At 42.0% G+C, this 18,765-nt stretch overlaps 1 long non-coding RNA gene and 7 other non-coding genes across 8 annotated transcripts in view; all 8 read right to left on the bottom strand.

Moving 5' to 3' along the window:
- LOC134483370 (uncharacterized) overlaps positions 1 to 18,765 on the bottom strand; it is a 56,565-nt gene that overhangs the window by 5,486 nt on the left and 32,314 nt on the right. The window contains exon 2 of the long non-coding RNA XR_010060235.1: positions 12,260 to 17,548. This is a non-coding gene — a long non-coding RNA (uncharacterized LOC134483370). The remainder of the gene's footprint in view (positions 1 to 12,259; positions 17,549 to 18,765) is intronic.
- Positions 1,639 to 1,731, bottom strand: LOC134485419 (small nucleolar RNA SNORD116). The gene has a single exon (XR_010063458.1). It is a non-coding gene; the product is annotated as a small nucleolar RNA SNORD116 (small nucleolar RNA).
- LOC134485499 (small nucleolar RNA SNORD116) lies at positions 4,204 to 4,296 on the bottom strand. The gene has a single exon (XR_010063537.1). It is a non-coding gene; the product is annotated as a small nucleolar RNA SNORD116 (small nucleolar RNA).
- LOC134485530 (small nucleolar RNA SNORD116) lies at positions 6,776 to 6,866 on the bottom strand. Its single transcript, XR_010063568.1, has one exon. It is a non-coding gene; the product is annotated as a small nucleolar RNA SNORD116 (small nucleolar RNA).
- Positions 9,342 to 9,434, bottom strand: LOC134485420 (small nucleolar RNA SNORD116). Its single transcript, XR_010063459.1, has one exon. It is a non-coding gene; the product is annotated as a small nucleolar RNA SNORD116 (small nucleolar RNA).
- On the bottom strand, positions 11,914 to 12,006 carry LOC134485421 (small nucleolar RNA SNORD116). Its single transcript, XR_010063460.1, has one exon. It is a non-coding gene; the product is annotated as a small nucleolar RNA SNORD116 (small nucleolar RNA).
- LOC134485422 (small nucleolar RNA SNORD116) lies at positions 14,484 to 14,576 on the bottom strand. Its single transcript, XR_010063461.1, has one exon. It is a non-coding gene; the product is annotated as a small nucleolar RNA SNORD116 (small nucleolar RNA).
- LOC134485509 (small nucleolar RNA SNORD116) lies at positions 17,056 to 17,148 on the bottom strand. Its single transcript, XR_010063547.1, has one exon. It is a non-coding gene; the product is annotated as a small nucleolar RNA SNORD116 (small nucleolar RNA).

The raw sequence follows: 18,765 nt of genomic DNA on the forward strand, positions 1-18,765 counted from the left end.
TGGAAACCATCAGAATCTTAATTGCTTTGGCCACAATCGGAGCACCCTCCATAATCATAACATACTACACCTATTAGTCCTACTCTGCCTTCGATGAGAACCGATTCAAATATCATATAAGATTCTCATCCACATTAGATGAGTTGACTTCTTATGTACTCTTTCTCTATCTCGCTTCTTCACTTTCTCTCTGAAATTCACTTGCAGTGACTCTCCTAGCATCTCAGTTTCTCACTCACATTCTCTCTATTTGGTTTCCTTATTTCTGTCAATCAAGATATCTGCTTTAATATCACAGTGTCCTCTTTTCCACTTCAACCCCCCTCTCTCCCCCCATCTCTCTCTCTTTCTGTCTCTCACTGTCCTCCTCTGTCTCACACATTGTTAGCCTCTTCAACAATTGTTCTTTCTCTCTGTCTCTGTCCATGCTCATATATCTCCTATTCAGGTTTTGACTGGTTTTAAATTCCTGGGAGTGCTATTGCTGTGGTATCTGACATTGATCACCACAGAGAAAGTGTCTGTTCAAACCCTCTCAGGTCACCAAACACAAGCATAACCTGTAGTCACTGAGGTATATGTTATTATCAACAGCATGATCCTAAGCATACAGCTCACTTTCATAATCAAATGGAAACACAATTTCTTGTTGATATTTGCTTGGAGAAAAGAACAATGTCTAAGATAATAGGACTACCATCAGCCCCAAAACACATAGCCAAAATGCCAAGTTAACCTTCAGCAAGGCCACATCAAGACCATAAGGAGAGATAATCCCGCAGACACTCCATGCCTATCTTCTACGGCCATACCAAAATATAAAATTCCTAGAAGGAGTGTGTGTAACATTCAAACTTGCATGCTCACATTCTTAAATCCTAGAAGAGGAGGAGATGTATGTCCAGACCATTTTGGTACCGTCAATGCATAAGAACTGCTGGCAAACTACCCGGATAGACTGACAAAAAATGTCCCAACAATAAACATAGAAAGTAGGATTAAAATGGGTGTTCTCCATACATCCATGAAGGTGGTATGAATCCTGGGACATTTGAAAGCATGCACTTCTAGAATCCACAGACAAGAAGGCTACATGCCAACCTTTTAAATTCCAAGGCTCTCTTTCCAACCTAATTGCCATGGCCACAATCAGTCTTTCAAGAAAACAGAGCTTTGTTTTCACACAGGAAGAGTCCACATTCCCATAGTTCCTGAGAATTGCTACTGCCTCATTCCACATGTCGCCTGTAACCTTCCCGTTATGTATCTATGTTTTATGAAACAGAAGGGTCATCATTCATGCGAAGGCTTCAGACACGGACAGAAACACATTTCCTCACATTCCAGTGTACAGTGTTGAACTATGCTGCGCCGGCTAAAGTTATATTTTCCTCACAATCTACTATACATTATTGCTGATGGAGTTGGTAGGGCTAACTTCCAAGATACTGACAATGATCTCCTCAACCGGAAAGCATGTTATCATTAGAGCAAAAGGTGAAGCCTTCATTTAGGCCATGATTTCTGGTGATTTAGGCATGCAAAGAACATTCTGAAGGCTCTCTCACTGGATCCAAGTCTCGCAAGATGAATGGAGGCCATGTGAGTCCCTCAGTGACATTTGTGATCCCAGGTGCTGGACCTCAGTCACGATGATAGTGGCGGTATTGAGTTTTCACTCATTTTGTTCAGCTTTCCAAGGAATGTTTTATTGGAAATCATCATCGATCCAAGCACGCTGGTGTACCCCCTGCCATGACACTTAGTATACTCAAAATAGATCAGGTTTGGTGAGCAAACAGAATTCAAGACATTCACATCCTTTACCACGAACCAATGGGCCTATTCTCCAATCACAGGAGTAGCCACAGGCAGTGAGCCTGAACCAGGTCCCAAAGGTTCATGATTCAAGTTTGGGAACTCCCGTGAGCTCCATCAACACCTGAGCACTTTGAGTTCCTTTGGAAATTCAAGTGTTTCTTACCTTTCACTTCAGGTATCCTCAGGCAAGAGAGCTTCAACTGAGGACTTCAGGGCAGGCGATGTTAGGCTTCTTCCAACTTCATCTGATGTTCCATACTCAGTTCCTCTGTAAGCCGTCCTTGTCTGGTATGAGACAGGGACTCTGTCCCTGAAAGTAAAGCAAATAGCACATTCTGCACTTTATTGGATTCCTTGCAAATCATGGAGACTGTGATGCATTGTTGTTAGTTCTTAATTTATCATACACTTGGGCTCTCTCAGCACTCCTTCCGTCCTCTAGAAATTTGCCCTCACAATCCATATCAGAGATATTTTTCCTCCAAGGAACTGTTTGGGGACATAATTTTCCCAATTCTATCACCGAATTCCTGGAGGTTACCATGCAACAAAGATCTTAAAATGGGACGAAGCCAATATCTGATCCCGAAAACTACAGTAGTATGTACATCACTTGAGAACCATCCAAAGAAATTGGCACGAGGTACACAACAGAATGAGACCACTAACATGGCTTAATGGAAGTTGTCTACAAAAATAAGTAAATCTCAGTTCAGCCGGATATGACAGAGAAAATCAGGCCTTACTATTCCCATGGAAACCATCAGAATCTTAATAGCTTTGGCCACAATCGGAGCACCCTCCATAATCATAACATACTACACCTATTAGTCCTACTCTGCCTTCGATGAGAACTGATACAAATATCATATAAGATTCCCATCCACATTAGATGAATGGACGTCTTATGTACTCTTTCTCTATCTCGCTTCTTCACTTTCTCTCTGAAATTGACTTGCAGTGAATCTCCTAGCTTCTCAGATTCTCACTCACAATCTCTCTATTTGGTTTCCTTATTTCTGTCAATCAAGATATCTGCTTTAATATCACAGTGTCCTCTTTTCCACTCCCCCCCTCTCTCCCCCCCTCTCTCTTTCTGTCTCTCACTGTCTTCCTCTGTCTCACACATGCTTATCGTCTTCAACAATTGTTCTTTCTCTCTGTCTCTGTCCATGCTCATATATCTCCTATTCAGGTTTTGACTGGTTCTAAATTCCTGTGAGTGCTATTGCTGTGGTATCTGACATTGATCACCACAGAGAAAGTGTCTGTTCAAACCCTCTCAGGTCACCAAACACAAGCATAACCTGTAGTCACTGAGATATATGTTATTATCAACAGCATGATCCTAAGCATGCAGCTCACTTTCATAATCAAATGGAAACACAATTTCTTTGTGATATTTGCTTGCAGAAAAGAAAAATGTCTAAGATAACAGGACTACCATCAGCTCCAAAACACATAGCCAAAATGCCAAGTTAACCTTCAGCAAGGCCACATCAAGACCATAAGGAGAGATAATCCCGCAGACACTCCATGCCTATCTTCTACGGCCATACCAAATATAAAATTCCTAGAGGAGTGTGTGTAAGATTCAAACTTGCATGCTCACATTCTTAGATCCTAGAAGAGGAGGAGATGTATGTCCAGACCATTTTGGTACAGTCAATCAATAAGAACTGCTGGCAAACTACCCGGATAGACTGACAAAAAATATCCCAACAATAAACATAGAAACTAGGATTAAAATGGGTGTTATCCATACATCCATGAAGGTGGTATGGATCCTGGGACATTTGAAAGCATGCACTTCTAGAATCCACAGACAAGAAGGCTACATGCCAACCTTTATATTCCAAGGCTCTCTTTCCAACCTAATTGCCATGGCCACAATCAGTCTTTCAAGAAAACAGAGCTTTGTTTTCACACAGGAAGAGTCCACATTCCCATAGTTCCTGAGAATTGCTACTGCCTCATTCCACATGTCGCCTGTAACCTTCCCGTTATGTATCTCTGTTTTATGAAACAGAAGGGTCATCATTCATGCGAAGGATTCAGACACGGACAGAAACACATTTCCTGACATTCCAGTGTACATTGTTGAACTCTGCTGCCCCCGCTAAACTTACATTTTCCTCACAACCTACTATACATTATTGCTGATGGAGTTGGTAGGGCTAACTTCCAAGATACTGACAATGATCTCCTCAACCGGAAAGCATGTTAACATTAGAGCAAAAGGTGAAGCCTTGATTTAGGCCATGATTTCTGATGATTTAGGCAAGCAAAGAAGATTCTGAAGGCTCTCTCACTGGATCCAAGTCTCGCAAGATGAATGCAGGCCATGTGAGTCCCTCAGTGACATTTGTGATCCCAGGTGCTGGACCTCAGTCACGATGATAGTGGCGGTATTGACTTTTCACTCATTTTGTTCAGCTTTCCAAGGAATGTTTTATTGGAAATCATCATCGATCCAAGCACGCTGGTGTACCCCCTGCCATGACACTTAGTATACTCAAAATAGATCAGGTTTGGTGAGCGAACAGAAGTCAAGACATTCACATCCTTTACCACGAACCAAAGGGCCTATTCTCCAATCACAGGAGTAGCCACAGGCAGTGAGCCTGAACCAGGTCCCAAAGGATCATGATTCAAGTTTGGGAACTCCTGCGAGCTCCATCAACACCTGAGCATTGAGTTCTTTTTGAAAGTCAAGTGTTTCTTACCCTTCACTTCAGGTATCCTCAGGCAAGAGAGCTTCAACTGAGGACTTCAGGGCAGGCGATGTTAGGCTTCTTCCAACTTCATCTGATGTTCCATACTCAGTTCCTCTGCAAGCCGTCCTTTTCCGGTATGAGACAGGGACTCTGTCCCTGAAATTAAAGCAAATAGCACATAACCCCACTTTATTGGATTCCTTGCAAATCATGGAGACTGTGATGCATTGTTGTTAGTTCTTAATTTATCGAACACTTGGGCTCTCTAAGCACTCCTTCCGTCTTCTAGAAATTTGCCCTCACAATCCATATCAGAGATATTTTTCCTCCAAGGAACTGTTTGGGGACATAATTTTCCCAATTCTATCACCGAATTCCTGGAGGTTACATTGCAACAAAGTTTTTAAGATGGGACGAAGCCAATATCTGATCCAGAAAACTACAGTAGTATGTACATCACTTGAGAACCATCCAAAGAAATTGGCACGAGGTACACAACAGAATGAGACCACTCACATGGCTTAATGGAAGTTGTCTACAAAATAAGTAAATCTCAGTTGAGCCGGATATGACAGAGAAAATCAGGCCTTACTCTTCCCATGGAAACCATCAGAATCTTAATAGCTTTGGCCACAATCGGAGCACCCTCCATAATCATAACATACTACACCTATTAGTCCTACTATGCCTTCGATGAGAACCGATTCAAATATCATATAAGATTCTCATCCACATTAGATGAATGGACTCCTTATGTACTCTTTCTCTATCTCGCTTCTTCACTTTCTCTCTGAAATTGACTTGCAGTGACTCTCCTAGCTTCTCAGTTTCTCACTCACATTCTCTCTATTTGGTTTCCTTATTTCTGTCAATCAAGATATCTGCTTTAATATCACAGTGTCCTCTTTTCCACTTCACACCCCCGCTCTTCCCCCCCTCTCTCTCTTCTGTTTCTCACTGTCTTCCTCTGTCTCACACATGCTTAGCCTCTTCAACAATTGTTCTTGCTCTCTGTCTCTGTCCATGCTCATATATCTCCTATTCAGGTTTTGACTGGTACTAAATTCCTGTGAGTGCTATTGCTGTGGTATCTGACATTGATCACCACAGAGAAAGTGTCTGTTCAAACCCTCTCAGGTCACCAAACACAAGCATAACCTGTAGTCACTGAGATATATGTTATTATCAACAGCATGATCCTAACCATACAGCTCACTTTTATAATCAAATGGAAACACACTTTCTTGTTGATATTTGCTTGGATAATATTAATATTAATGTCTAAGATAACAGGACTACCATCAGCCCCAAAACACATAGCCAAAATGCCAAGTTAACCTTCAGCAAGGCCACATCAAGACCATAAGGAGAGATAATCCCGCAGACACTCCATGCCTACTTCTATTGCCTTACCAAAATATAAAATTCCTAGAAGGAGTGTGTGTAAGATTCAAACTTGCATGCTCACATTCTTAGATCCTAGAAGAGGAGGAGATGTATGTCCAGACCATTTTGGTACAGTCAATCCATAAGAACTGTTGGCAAACTACCCGGATAGACTGACAAAAATGTCCCAACAATAAACATAGAAATAGGATTAAAATGGGAGTCCTCCATACATCCATGAAGGTGGTATGAATCCTGGGACATTTGAAAGCATGCACTTCTAGAATCCACAGACAAGAAGGCTACATGCCAACCTTTTAAATTCCAAGGCCCTCTTTCCAACCCAATTGACATGGCCACAATCAGTCTTTCAAGAAAACAGAGCTTTGTTTTCACACAGGAAGAGTCCACATTCCCATAGTTCCTGAGAATTGCTACTGCCTCATTCCACATGTCGCCTGTAACCTTCCCGTTATGTATCTCTGTTTTATGAAACAGAAGTGTCATCATTCATGCGAAGGCTTCAGACACGGAGATAAACACATTTCCTGACATTCCAGTGTACATTTTTGAACTATGCTGCCCCCGCTAAACTTACATTTTCCTCACAACCTACTATACATTATTGCTGATGGAGTTGGTAGGGCTAACTTCCAAGATACTGACAATGATCTCCTCAACCGGAAAGCATGTTATCATTAGAGCAAAAGGTGAAGCCTTGATTTAGGCCATGATTTCTGGTGATTTAGGCAAGCAAAGAACATTCTGAAGGCTCTCTCACTGGATCCAAGTCTCGCAAGATGAATGGAGGCCATGTGAGTCCCTCAGTGACATTTGTGATCCCAGGTGCCGGATCTCAGTCACGATGATAGTGGCGGTATTGAGTTCACTCATTTTGTTCAGCTTTCCAAGGAATGTTTTATTGGAAATCATCATCGATCCAAGCACGCTGGTGTACCCCCTGCCATGACACTTAGTATACTCAAAATAGATCAGGTTTGGTGAGCGAACAGAATTCAAGACATTCACATCCTTTACCACGAACCAATGGGCCTATTCTCCAATCACAGGAGTAGCCACAGGCAGTGAGGCTGAACCAGATCCCAAAGGATCATGATTCATGGTTGGGAACTCCTGCGAGCTCCATCAACACTTGAGCACTTTGAGTTCCTTTGGAAAGTCAAGTGTTTCTTACTTTCACTTCAGGTATCCTCAGGCAAGAGAACTTCAACTGAGGACTTCAGGGCAGGCGATGTTAGGCTTCTTCCAACTTCATCTGATGTTCCATACTCAGTTCCTCTGCAAGCCGTCCTTTTCCGGTATGAGACAGGGACTCTGTCCCTGAAAGTAAAGCAAATAGCACATTCCCCCACTTTATTGGATTCCTTGCAAATCATGGAGACTGTGATGCATTGTTGTTAGTTCTTAATTTATCGAATACTTGGGCTCTCTCAGCACTCCTTCCGTCCTCTAGAAATTTGCCCTCACAATCCATATCAGAGATATTTTTCCTCCAAGGAACTGTTTGGGGACATAATTTTCCCAATTCTATCACCGAATTCCTGGAGGTTACCATGCAACAAAGTTCTTAAGATGGGACGAAGCCAATATCTGATCCCGAAAACTACAGTAGTATGTACATCACTTGAGAATCATCCAAAGAAATTGGCACGAGGTACACAACAGAATGAGACCACTAACATGGCTTAATGGAAGTTGTCTACAAAAATAAGTAAATCTCAGTTCAGCCGGATATGACAGAGAAAATCAGGCCTTACTCTTCCCATGGAAACCATAAGAATCTTAATAGATTGCCCACAATCGGAGCACCCTCCATAATCATAACATACTACACCTATTAGTCCTACTCTGCCTTCGATGAGATCTGATTCAAATATCATATAAGATTCTCATCCACGTTAGATGAATGGACTTCTTATGTACTCTTTCTCTATCTCGCTTCTTCACTTTCTCTCTGAAATTGACTTGCAGTGACTCTCCTAGCTTCTCAGTTTCTCACTCACATTCTCCCTTTTGATTTCCATATTTCTGTCAATCAAGATATCTGCTTTAATATCACAGTGTCCTCTTTTCCACTTCACCCCCCCTCTCTCCCCCCGCTCTCTCTTTCTGTCTCTCACTGTCTTCCTCTGTCTCACACATGCTTAGCCTCTTCAACAATTGTTCTTTCTCTCTGTCTCTGTCCATGCTCATATATCTCCTATTCAGGTTTTGACTGGTTCTAAATTCCTGTGAGTGCTATTGCTGTGGTATCTGACATTGATCACCACAGAGAAAGTGTCTGTTCAAACCCTCTCAGGTCACCAAACACAAGCATAGCCTGTAGTCACTGAGATATATGTTATTATCAACAGCATGATCCTAAGCATACAGCTCACTTTCATAATCAAATGGAAACACAATTTCTTGTTGATATTTGCTTGGAGAAAAGAACAATGTCTAAGATAACAGGACTACCATCAGCCCCAAAACACATAGCCAAAATGCCAAGTTAACCTTCAGCAAGGCCACATCAAGACCATAAGGAGAGATAATCCCGCAGACACTCCATGCCTATCTTCTACGGCCATACCAAAATATAAAATTCCTAGAAGGAGTGTGTGTAAGATTCAAACTTGCATGCTCACATTCTTAGATCCTAGAAGAGGAGGAGATGTATGTCCAGACCATTTTGGTACAGTCAATCCATAAGAACTGCTGGCAAACTACCCGGATAGACTGACAAAAATGTCCCAACAATAAACATAGAAATAGGATTAAAATGGGTGTTCTCCATACATCCATGAAGGTGGTATGAATCCTGGGACATTTGAAAGCATACACTTCTAGAATCCACAGACAAGAAGGCTACATGCCAACCTTTTAAATTCCAAGGCTCTCTTTCCAACCCAATTGACATGGCCACAATCAGTCTTTCAAGAAAACAGAGCTTTGTTTTCACACAGGAAGAGTCCACATTCCCATAATTCCTGAGAATTGCTACTGCCTCATTCCACATGTCGCCTGTAACCTTCCCGTTATGTATCTCTGTTTTATGAAACAGAAGTGTCATCATTCATGCGAAGGCTTCAGACACGGACAGAAACACATTTCCTGACATTCCAGTGTACATTGTTGAACTATGCTGCCCCCGCTAAACTTACATTTGCCTCACAACCTACTATACATTATTGCTGATGGAGTTGGTAGGCCTAACTTCCAAGATACTGACATTGATCTCCTCAACCGGAAAGCATGTTATCATTAGAGCAAAAGTTGAAGCCTTGATTTAGGCCATGATTTCTGGTGATTTAGGCAAGCAAAGAACATTCTGAAGGCTCTATCACTGGATCCAAGTCTCGCAAGATGAATGGAGGCCATGTGAGTTTCTCAGTGACATTTGTGATCCCAGGTGCTGGACCTCAGTCACGATGATAGTGGCGGTATTGAGTTTTCACTCATTTTGTTCAGCTTTCCAAGGAATGTTTTATTGGAAATCATCATCGATCCAAGCACGCTGGTGTACCCCCTGCCATGACACTTAGTATACTCAAAATAGATCAGGTTTGGTGAGCGAACAGAATTCAAGACATTCACATCCTTTACCACGAACCAATGGGCCTATTCTCCAATCACAGGAGTAGCCACAGACAGTGAGCCTGAACCAGGTCCCATAGGATCATGATTCAAGGTTGGGAACTCCTGTGAGCTCCATCAACACCTGAGCACTTTGAGTTCCTTTGGAAAGTCAAGTGTTTCTTACCTTTCACTTCAGGTATCCTCAGGCAAGAGAGCTTCAACTGAGGACTTCAGGGCAGGCGATGTTAGGCTTCTTCCAACTTCATCTGATGTTCCATACTCAGTTCCTCTGCAAGCCGTCCTTTTCCGGTATGAGACAGGGACTCTGTCCCTGAAAGTAAAGCAAATAGCACATACCCCCACTTTATTGGATTCCTTGCAAATCATGGAGACTGTGATGCATTGTTGTTAGTTCTTAATTTATCGAACTCTTGGGCTCTCTCAGCACTCCTTCCGTCTTCTAGAAATTTGCCCTCACAATCCATATCAGAGATATTTTTCCTCCAAGGAACTGTTTGGGGACATAATTTTCCCAATTCTATCTCCGAATTCCTGGAGGTTACCATGCAACAAAGTTCTTAAGATGGGACGAAGCCAATATCTGATCCCGAAAACTACAGTAGTATGTACATCACTTGAGAACCATCCAAAGAAATTGGCACGAGGTACACAACAGAATGAGACCACTAACATGGCTTAATGGAAGTTGTCTACAAAAATAAGTATATCTCAGTTCAGCCGGATATGACAGAGAAAATCAGGCCTTACTCTTCCCATGGAAACCATCAGAATCTTAATAGATTTGGCCACAATCGGAGCACCCTCCATAATCATAACATACTACACCTATTAGTCCTACTCTGCCTTCGATGAGATCTGATTCAAATATCATATAAGATTCTCATCCACGTTAGATGAATGGACCTCTTATGTACTCTTTCTCTATCTCGCTTCTTCACTTTCTCTCTGAAATTGACTTGCAGTGACTCTCCTAGCTTCTCAGTTTCTCACTCACATTCTCCCTATTTGGTTTCCTTATTTCTGTCAATCAAGATATCTGCTTTAATATCACAGTGTCCTCTTTTCCACTTCACCCCCCCTCTCTCCCACCGCTCTCTCTTTCTGTCTCTCACTGTCTTCCTCTGTCTCACACATGCTTAGCCTCTTCAACAATTGTTCTTTCTCTCTGTCTCTGTCCATGCTCATATATCTCCTATTCAGGTTTTGACTGGTTCTAAATTCCTGTGAGTGCTATTGCTGTGGTATCTGACATTGATCACCACAGAGAAAGTGTCTGTTCAAACCCTCTCAGGTCACCAAACACAAGCATAACCTGTAGTCACTGAGATATATGTTATTATCAACAGCATGATCCTAAGCATACAGCTCACTTTCATAATCAAATGGAAACACAATTTCTTGTTGATATTTGCTTGGAGAAAAGAACAATGTCTAAGATAACAGGACTCCCATCAGCCCCAAAACACATAGCCAAAATGCCAAGTTAACCTTCAGCATGGCCACATCAAGACCATAAGAAGAGACAATCCCGCAGACACTCCATGCCTATCTTCTACGGCCGTACCAAAATATAAAATTCCTAGAAGGAGTGTGTGTAAGAAACAAACATGCATGCTCACATTCTTAGATCCTAGAAGAGGAGGAGATGTATGTCCAGACCATTTTGATACAGTCAATCCATAAGAACTGCTGGCAAACTGCCCGGATAGACTGACAAAAAATGTCCCAACAATAAACATAGAAACTAGGATTAAAATGGGTGTTCTCCATACATCCATGAAGGTGGTATGAATCCTGGGACATTTGAAAGCATGCACTTCTAAATCCACAGACAAAAAGGCTACATGCCAACCTTTTAAATTCCAAGGCTCTCTTTCCAACCTAATTGCCATGGCCACAATCAGTCTTTCAAGAAAACAGAGCTTTGTTTTCACACAGGAAGAGTCCACATTCCCATAGTTCCTGAGAATTGCTACTGCCTCATTCCACATGTCGCCTGTAACCTTCCCGTTATGTATCTCTGTTTTATGAAACAGAAGTGTCATCATTCATGCGAAGGCTTCAGACACGGACAGAAACACATTTCCTGACATTCCAGTGTACATTTTTGCACTATGCTGCCCCCGCTAAACTTACATTTTCCTCAAAACCTACTATACATTATTGCTGATGGAGTTGGTAGGGCTAACTTCCAAGATACTGACAATGATCTCCTCAACCGGAAAGCATGTTATCATTAGAGCAAAAGTTGAAGCCTTGATTTAGGCCATGATTTCTGGTAATTTAGGCAAGCAAAGAACATTCTGAAGACTCTCTCACTGGATCCAAGTCTCGCAAGATGAATGGAGGCCATGTGAGTTTCTCAGTGACATTTGTGATCCCAGGTGCTGGACCTCAGTCACGATGATAGTGGCGGTATTGAGTTTTCACTCATTTTGTTCAGCTTTCCAAGGAATGTTTTATTGGAAATCATCATCGATCCAAGCACGCTGGTGTACCCCCTGCCATGACACTTAGTATACTCAAAATAGATCAGGTTTGGTGAGCGAACAGAATTCAAGACATTCACATCCTTTACCACGAACCAATGGGCCTATTCTCCAATCACAGGAGTAGCCACAGGCAGTGAGGCTGAACCAGATCCCAAAGGATCATGATTCATGGTTGGGAACTCCTGCGAGCTCCATCAACACTTGAGCACTTTGAGTTCCTTTGGAAAGTCATGTGTTTCTTACCTTTCACTTCAGGTATACTCAAGCAAGAGAGCTTCAACTGAGGACTTCAGGGCAGGCGATGTTAGGCTTCTTCCAACTTCATCTGATGTTCCATACTCAGTTCCTCTGCAAGCCGTCCTTTTCCGGTATGAGACAGGGACTCTGTCCCTGAAAATAAAGCAAATAGCACGTTCCCCCACTTTATTGGATTCCTTGCAAATCATGGAGACTGTGATGCATTGTTGTTAGTTCTTAATTTATCGAACACTTGGGCTCTCTCAGCACTCCTTCCGTCCTCTAGAAATTTGCCCTCACAATCCATATCAGAGATATTTTTCCTCCAAGGAACTGTTTGGGGACATAATTTTCCCAATTCAATCACCGAATTCCTGGAGGTTACCATGCAACCAAGTTCTTAAGATGGGACGAAGCCAATATCTGATCCCGAAAACTACAGTAGTATGTACATCACTTGAGAACCATCCAAAGAAATTGGCACGAGGTACACAACAGAATGAGACCACTAACATGGCTTAATGGAAGTTGTCTACAAAAATAAGTATATCTCAGTTCAGCCAGATATGACAGAGAAAATCATGCCTTACTCTTCCCATGGAAACCATCAGAATCTTAATAGCTTTGGCCACAATCGGAGCTCCCTCCATAATCATAACATACTACACCTATTAGTCCTACTCTGCCTTCGATGAGAACAGATTCAAATATCATATAAGATTCTCATCCACATTAGATGAATGGACTTCTTATGTACTCTTTCTCTATCTCGCTTCTTCACTTTCTCTCTGAAATTGACTTGCAGTGACTCTCCTAGCTTCTCAGTTTCTCACTCACATTCTCTCTATTTGGTTTCCTTATTTCTGTCAATCAAGATATCTGCTTTAATATCACAGTGTCCTCTTTTCCACCTCACACCCCCTCTCTTCCCCCCCTCTCTCTCTTCTGTTTCTCACTGTCTTCCTCTGTCTCACACATGCTTAGCCTCTTCAACAATTGTTCTTGCTCTCTCTCTCTCCATGCTCATATATCTCCTATTCAGGTTTTGACTGGTACTAAATTCCTGTGAGTGCTATTGCTGTGGTATCTGACATTGATCACCACAGAGAAAGTGTCTGTTCAAACCCTCTCAGGTCACCAAACACAAGCATAACCTGTAGTCACTGAGATATATGTTATTATCAACAGCATGATCCTAACCATACAGCTCAATTTCATAATCAAATGGAAACACACTTTCTTGTTGATATTTGCTTGGAGAAAAGAACAATGTCTAAGATAACAGGAATACCATCAGCCCCAAAACACATAGCCAAAATGCCAAGTTAACCTTCAGCAAGGCCACATCAAGACCATAAGGAGAGATAATCCCGCAGACACTCCATGCCTATGTTCTATGGCCTTACCAACATATAAAATTCCTAGAAGGAGTGTGTGTAAGATTCAAACTTGCATGCTCACATTCTTAGATCCTAGAAGAGGAGGAGATGTATGTCCAGACCATTTTGGTACAGTCAATCCATAAGAACTGCTGGCAAACTACCCGGATAGACTGACAAAAATGTCCCAACAATAACCATAGAAATAGGATTAAAATGGGTGTTCTCCATACATCCATGAAGGTGGTATGAATCCTGGGACATTTGAAAGCATACACTTCTAGAATCCACAGACAAGAAGGCTACATGCCAACCTTTTAAATTCCAAGGCTCTCTTTCCAACCCAATTGACATGGCCACAATCAGTCTTTCAAGAAAACAGAGCTTTGTTTTCACACAGGAAGAGTCCACATTCCCATAATTCCTGAGAATTGCTACTGCCTCATTCCACATGTCGCCTGTAACCTTCCCGTTATGTATCTCTGTTTTATGAAACATAAGTGTCATCATTCATGCGAAGGCTTCAGACACGGACAGAAACACATTTCCTCACATTCCAGTGTACATTGTTGAACTATGCTGCCCCCGCTAAACTTACATTTGCCTCACAACCTACTATACATTATTGCTGATGGAGTTGGTAGGCCTAACTTCCAAGATACTGACATTGATCTCCTCAGCCGGAAAGCATGTTATCATTAGAGCAAAAGTTGAAGCCTTGATTTAGGCCATGATTTCTGGTGATTTAGGCAAGCAAAGAACATTCTGAAGGCACTCTCACTGGATCCAAGTCTCGCAAGATGAATGGAGGCCATGTGAGTTTCTCAGTGACATTTGTGATCCCAGGTGCTGGACCTCAGTCACGATGATAGTGGCGGTATTGAGTTTTCACTCATTTTGTTCAGCTTTCCAAGGAATGTTTTATTGGAAATCATCATCGATCCAAGCACGCTGGTGTACCCCCTGCCATGACACTTAGTATACTCAAAATAGATCAGGTTTGGTGAGCGAACAGAATTCAAGACATTCACATCCTTTACCACGAACCAATGGGCCTATTCTCCAATCACAGGAGTAGCCACAGGCAGTGAGCCTGAACCAGGTCCCATAGGATCATGATTCAAGGTTGGGAACTCCTGTGAGCTCCATCAACACCTGAGCACTTTGAGTTCCTTTGGAAAGTCAAGTGTTTCTTACCTTTCACTTCAGGTATCCTCAGGCAAGAGAGCTTCAACTGAGGACTTCAGGGCAGGCGATGTTAGGCTTCTTCCAACTTCATCTGATGTTCCATACTCAGTTCCTCTGCAAGCCGTCCTTTTCCGGTATGAGACAGGGACTCTGTCCCTGAAAGTAAAGCAAATAGCACATACCCCCACTTTATTGGATTCCTTGCAAATCATGGAGACTGTGATGCATTGTTGTTAGTTCTTAATTTATCGAACACTTGGGCTCTCTCAGCACTCCTTCCGTCTTCTAGAAATTTGCCCTCACAATCCATATCAGAGATATTTTTCCTCCAAGGAACTGTTTGGGGACATAATTTTCCCAATTCTATCACCGAATTCCTGGAGGTTACCATGCAACCAAGTTCTTAAGATGGGACGAAGCCAATATCTGATCCCGAAAACTACAGTAGTATGTACATCACTTGAGAACCATCCAAAGAAATTGGCACGAGGTACACAACAGAATGAGACCACTAACATGGCTTAATGGAAGTTTTCTACAAAAATAAGTATATCTCAGTTCAGCCGGATATGACAGAGAAAATCAGGCCTTACTCTTCCCATGGAAACCATCAGAATCTTAATAGATTTGGCCACAATCGGAGCACCCTCCATAATCATAACATACTACACCTATTAGTCCTACTCTGCCTTCGATGAGATCTGATTCAAATATCATATAAGATTCTCATCCACGTTAGATGAATGGACCTCTTATGTACTCTTTCTCTATCTCGCTTCTTCACTTTCTCTCTGAAATTGACTTGCAGTGACTCTCCTAGCTTCTCAGATTCTCACTCACATTCTCCCTATTTGGTTTCCTTATTTCTGTCAATCAAGATATCTGCTTTAATATCACAGTGTCCTCTTTTCCAATTCACCACCCCTCTCTCCCCCCGCTCTCTCTTTCTGTCTCTCACTGTCTTCCTCTGTCTCACACATGCTTAGCCTCTTCAACAATTGTTCTTTCTCTCTGTCTCTGTCCATGCTCATATAACTCCTATTCAGGTTTTGACTGGTTCTAAATTCCTGTGAGTGCTATTGCTGTGGTATCTGACATTGATCACCACAGAGAAAGTGTCTGTTCAAACCCTCTCAGGTCACCAAACACAAGCATAACCTGTAGTCACTGAGATATATGTTATTATCAACAGCATGATCCTAAGCATACAGCTCACTTTCATAATCAATTGGAAACACAATTTCTTGTTGATATTTGCTTGGATAAAAGAACAATGTCTAAGATAACAGGACTACCATCAGCCCCAAAACACATAGCGAAAATGCCAAGTTAACCTTCAGCAAGGCCACATCAAGACCATAAGGAGAGAAAATCCCGCAGACACTCCATGCCTATCTTCTACGGCCATACCAAAATATAAAATTCCTAGAAGGAGTGTGTGTAAGATTCAAACTTGCATGCTCACATTCTTAGATCCTAGAAGAGGAGGAGATGTATGTCCAGACCATTTTGGTACAGTCAATCCATAAGAACTGCTGGCAAACTACCCGGATAGACTGACAAAAAATGTCCCAACAATAAACATAGAAACTAGGATTAAAATGGGTGTTCTCCATACATCCATGAAGGTGGTATGAATCCTGGGACATTTGAAAGCATGCACTTCTAAATCCACAGACAAGAAGGCTACATGCCAACCTTTTAAATTCCAAGGCTCTCTTTCCAACCTAATTGCCATGGCCACAATCAGTCTTTCAAGAAAACAGAGCTTTGTTTTCACACAGGAAGAGTCCACATTCCCATAGTTCCTGAGAATTGCTACTGCCTCATTCCACATGTCGCCTGTAACCTTCCCGTTATGTATCTCTGTTTTAAGAAACAGAAGTGTCTTCATTCATGCAAAGGCTTCAGACACGGACAGAAACACATTTCCTGACATTCCAGTGTACATTGTTGAACTATGCTGCCCCCGCTAAACTTACATTTGCCTCACAACCTACTATACATTATTGCTGATGGAGTTGGTAGGGCTAACTTCCAAGATACTGACAATGATCTCCTCAACCGGAAAGCATGTTATCATTAGAGCAAAAGGTGAAGCCTTGATTTAGGCCATGATTTCTGGTGATTTAGGCAAGCAAAGAACATTCTGAAGGCTCTCTCACTGGATCCAAGTCTCGCAAGATGAATGGACGCCATGTGAGTCCCTCAATGACATTTGTGATCCCAGGTGCTGGACCTCAGTCACGATGATAGTGGCGATATTGAGTTTTCACTCATTTTGTTCAGCTTTCCAAGGAATGTTTTATTGGAAATCATCACCGATCCAAGCACGCTGGTGTACCCCCTGCTATGACACTTAGTATACTCAAAATAGATCAGGTTTGGTGAGCGAACAGAATTCAAGACATTCACATCCTTTACCACGAACCAATGGGCCTATTCTCCAATCACAGGAGTAACCACAGGCAGTGAGGCTGAACCAGATCCCAAAGGATCATGATTCATGGTTGGGAACTCCTGCGAGCTCCATCAACACTTGAGCACTTTGAATTCCTTTGGAAAGTCAAGTGTTTCTTACCTTTCACTTCAGGTATACTCAAGCAAGAGAGCTTCAACTGAGGACTTCAGGGCAGGCGATGTTAGGCTTCTTCCAACTTCATCTGATGTTCCATACTCAGTTCCTCTGCAAGCCGTCCTTTTCCGGTATGAGACAAGGACTCTGTCCCTGAAAATAAAGCAAATAGCACATTCCGCCACTTTATTGGATTCCTTGCATATCATGGAGACTGTGATGCATTGTTGTTAGTTCTTAATTTATCGAACACTTGGGCTCTCTCAGCACTCCTTCCGTCCTCTAGAAATTTGCCCTCACAATCCATATCAGAGATATTTTTCCTCCAAGGAACTGTTTGGGGACATAATTTTCCCAATTCAATCACCGAATTCCTGGAGGTTACCATGCAACCAAGTTCTTAAGATGGGACGAAGCCAATATCTGATCCCAAAGACTACAGTAGTATGTACATCACTTGAGAACCATCCAAAGAAATTGGCACGAGGTACACAACAGAATGAGACCACTAACATGGCTTAATGGAAGTTGTCTACAAAAATAAGTAAATCTCAGTTCAGCCGGATATGACAGAGAAAATCAGGCCTTACTCTTCCCATGGAAACCATAAGAATCTTAATATCTTTGGCCACAATCGGAGCACCCTCCATAATCATAACATACTACACCTATTAGTCCTACTCTGCCTTCGATGAGATCTGATTCAAATATCATATAAGATTCTCATCCACGTTAGATGAATGGACTTCTTATGTACTCTTTCTCTATCTCGCTTCTTCACTTTCTCTCTGAATTTGACTTGCAGTGACTCTCCTAGCTTCTCACTTTCTCACTCACATTCTCTCTATTTGGTTTCCTTATTTCTGTCAATCAAGATATCTGCTTTAATATCACAGTGTCCTCTTTTCCACTTCACCCCCCCTCTCTCCCCCCGCTCTCTCTTTCTGTCTCTCACTGTCTTCCTCTGTCTCACACATGCTTAGCCTCTTCAACAATTGTTCTTTCTCTCTGTCTCTGTCCATGCTCATATATCTCCTATTCAGGTTTGACTGGTACTAAATTCCTGTGAGTGCTATTGCTGTGGTATCTGACATTGATCACCACAGAGAAAGTGTCTGTTCAAACCCTCTAAGGTCACCAAACACAAGCATAACCTGTAGTCACTGAGATATATGTTATTATCAACAGCATGATCCTAACCATACAGCTCACTTTCATAATCAAATGGAAACACACTTTCTGTTGATATTTGCTTGGAGAAAAGAACAATGTCTAAGATAACAGGACTACCATCAGCCCCAAAACACATAGCCAAAATGCCAAGTTAACCTTCAGCAAGGCCACATCAAGACCATAAGGAGAGATAATCC

Source organism: Rattus norvegicus, chromosome 1, assembly GCF_036323735.1.
Source record: "Rattus norvegicus strain BN/NHsdMcwi chromosome 1, GRCr8, whole genome shotgun sequence".
In the NCBI taxonomy this organism is placed as follows: Eukaryota; Metazoa; Chordata; class Mammalia; order Rodentia; family Muridae; genus Rattus; species Rattus norvegicus.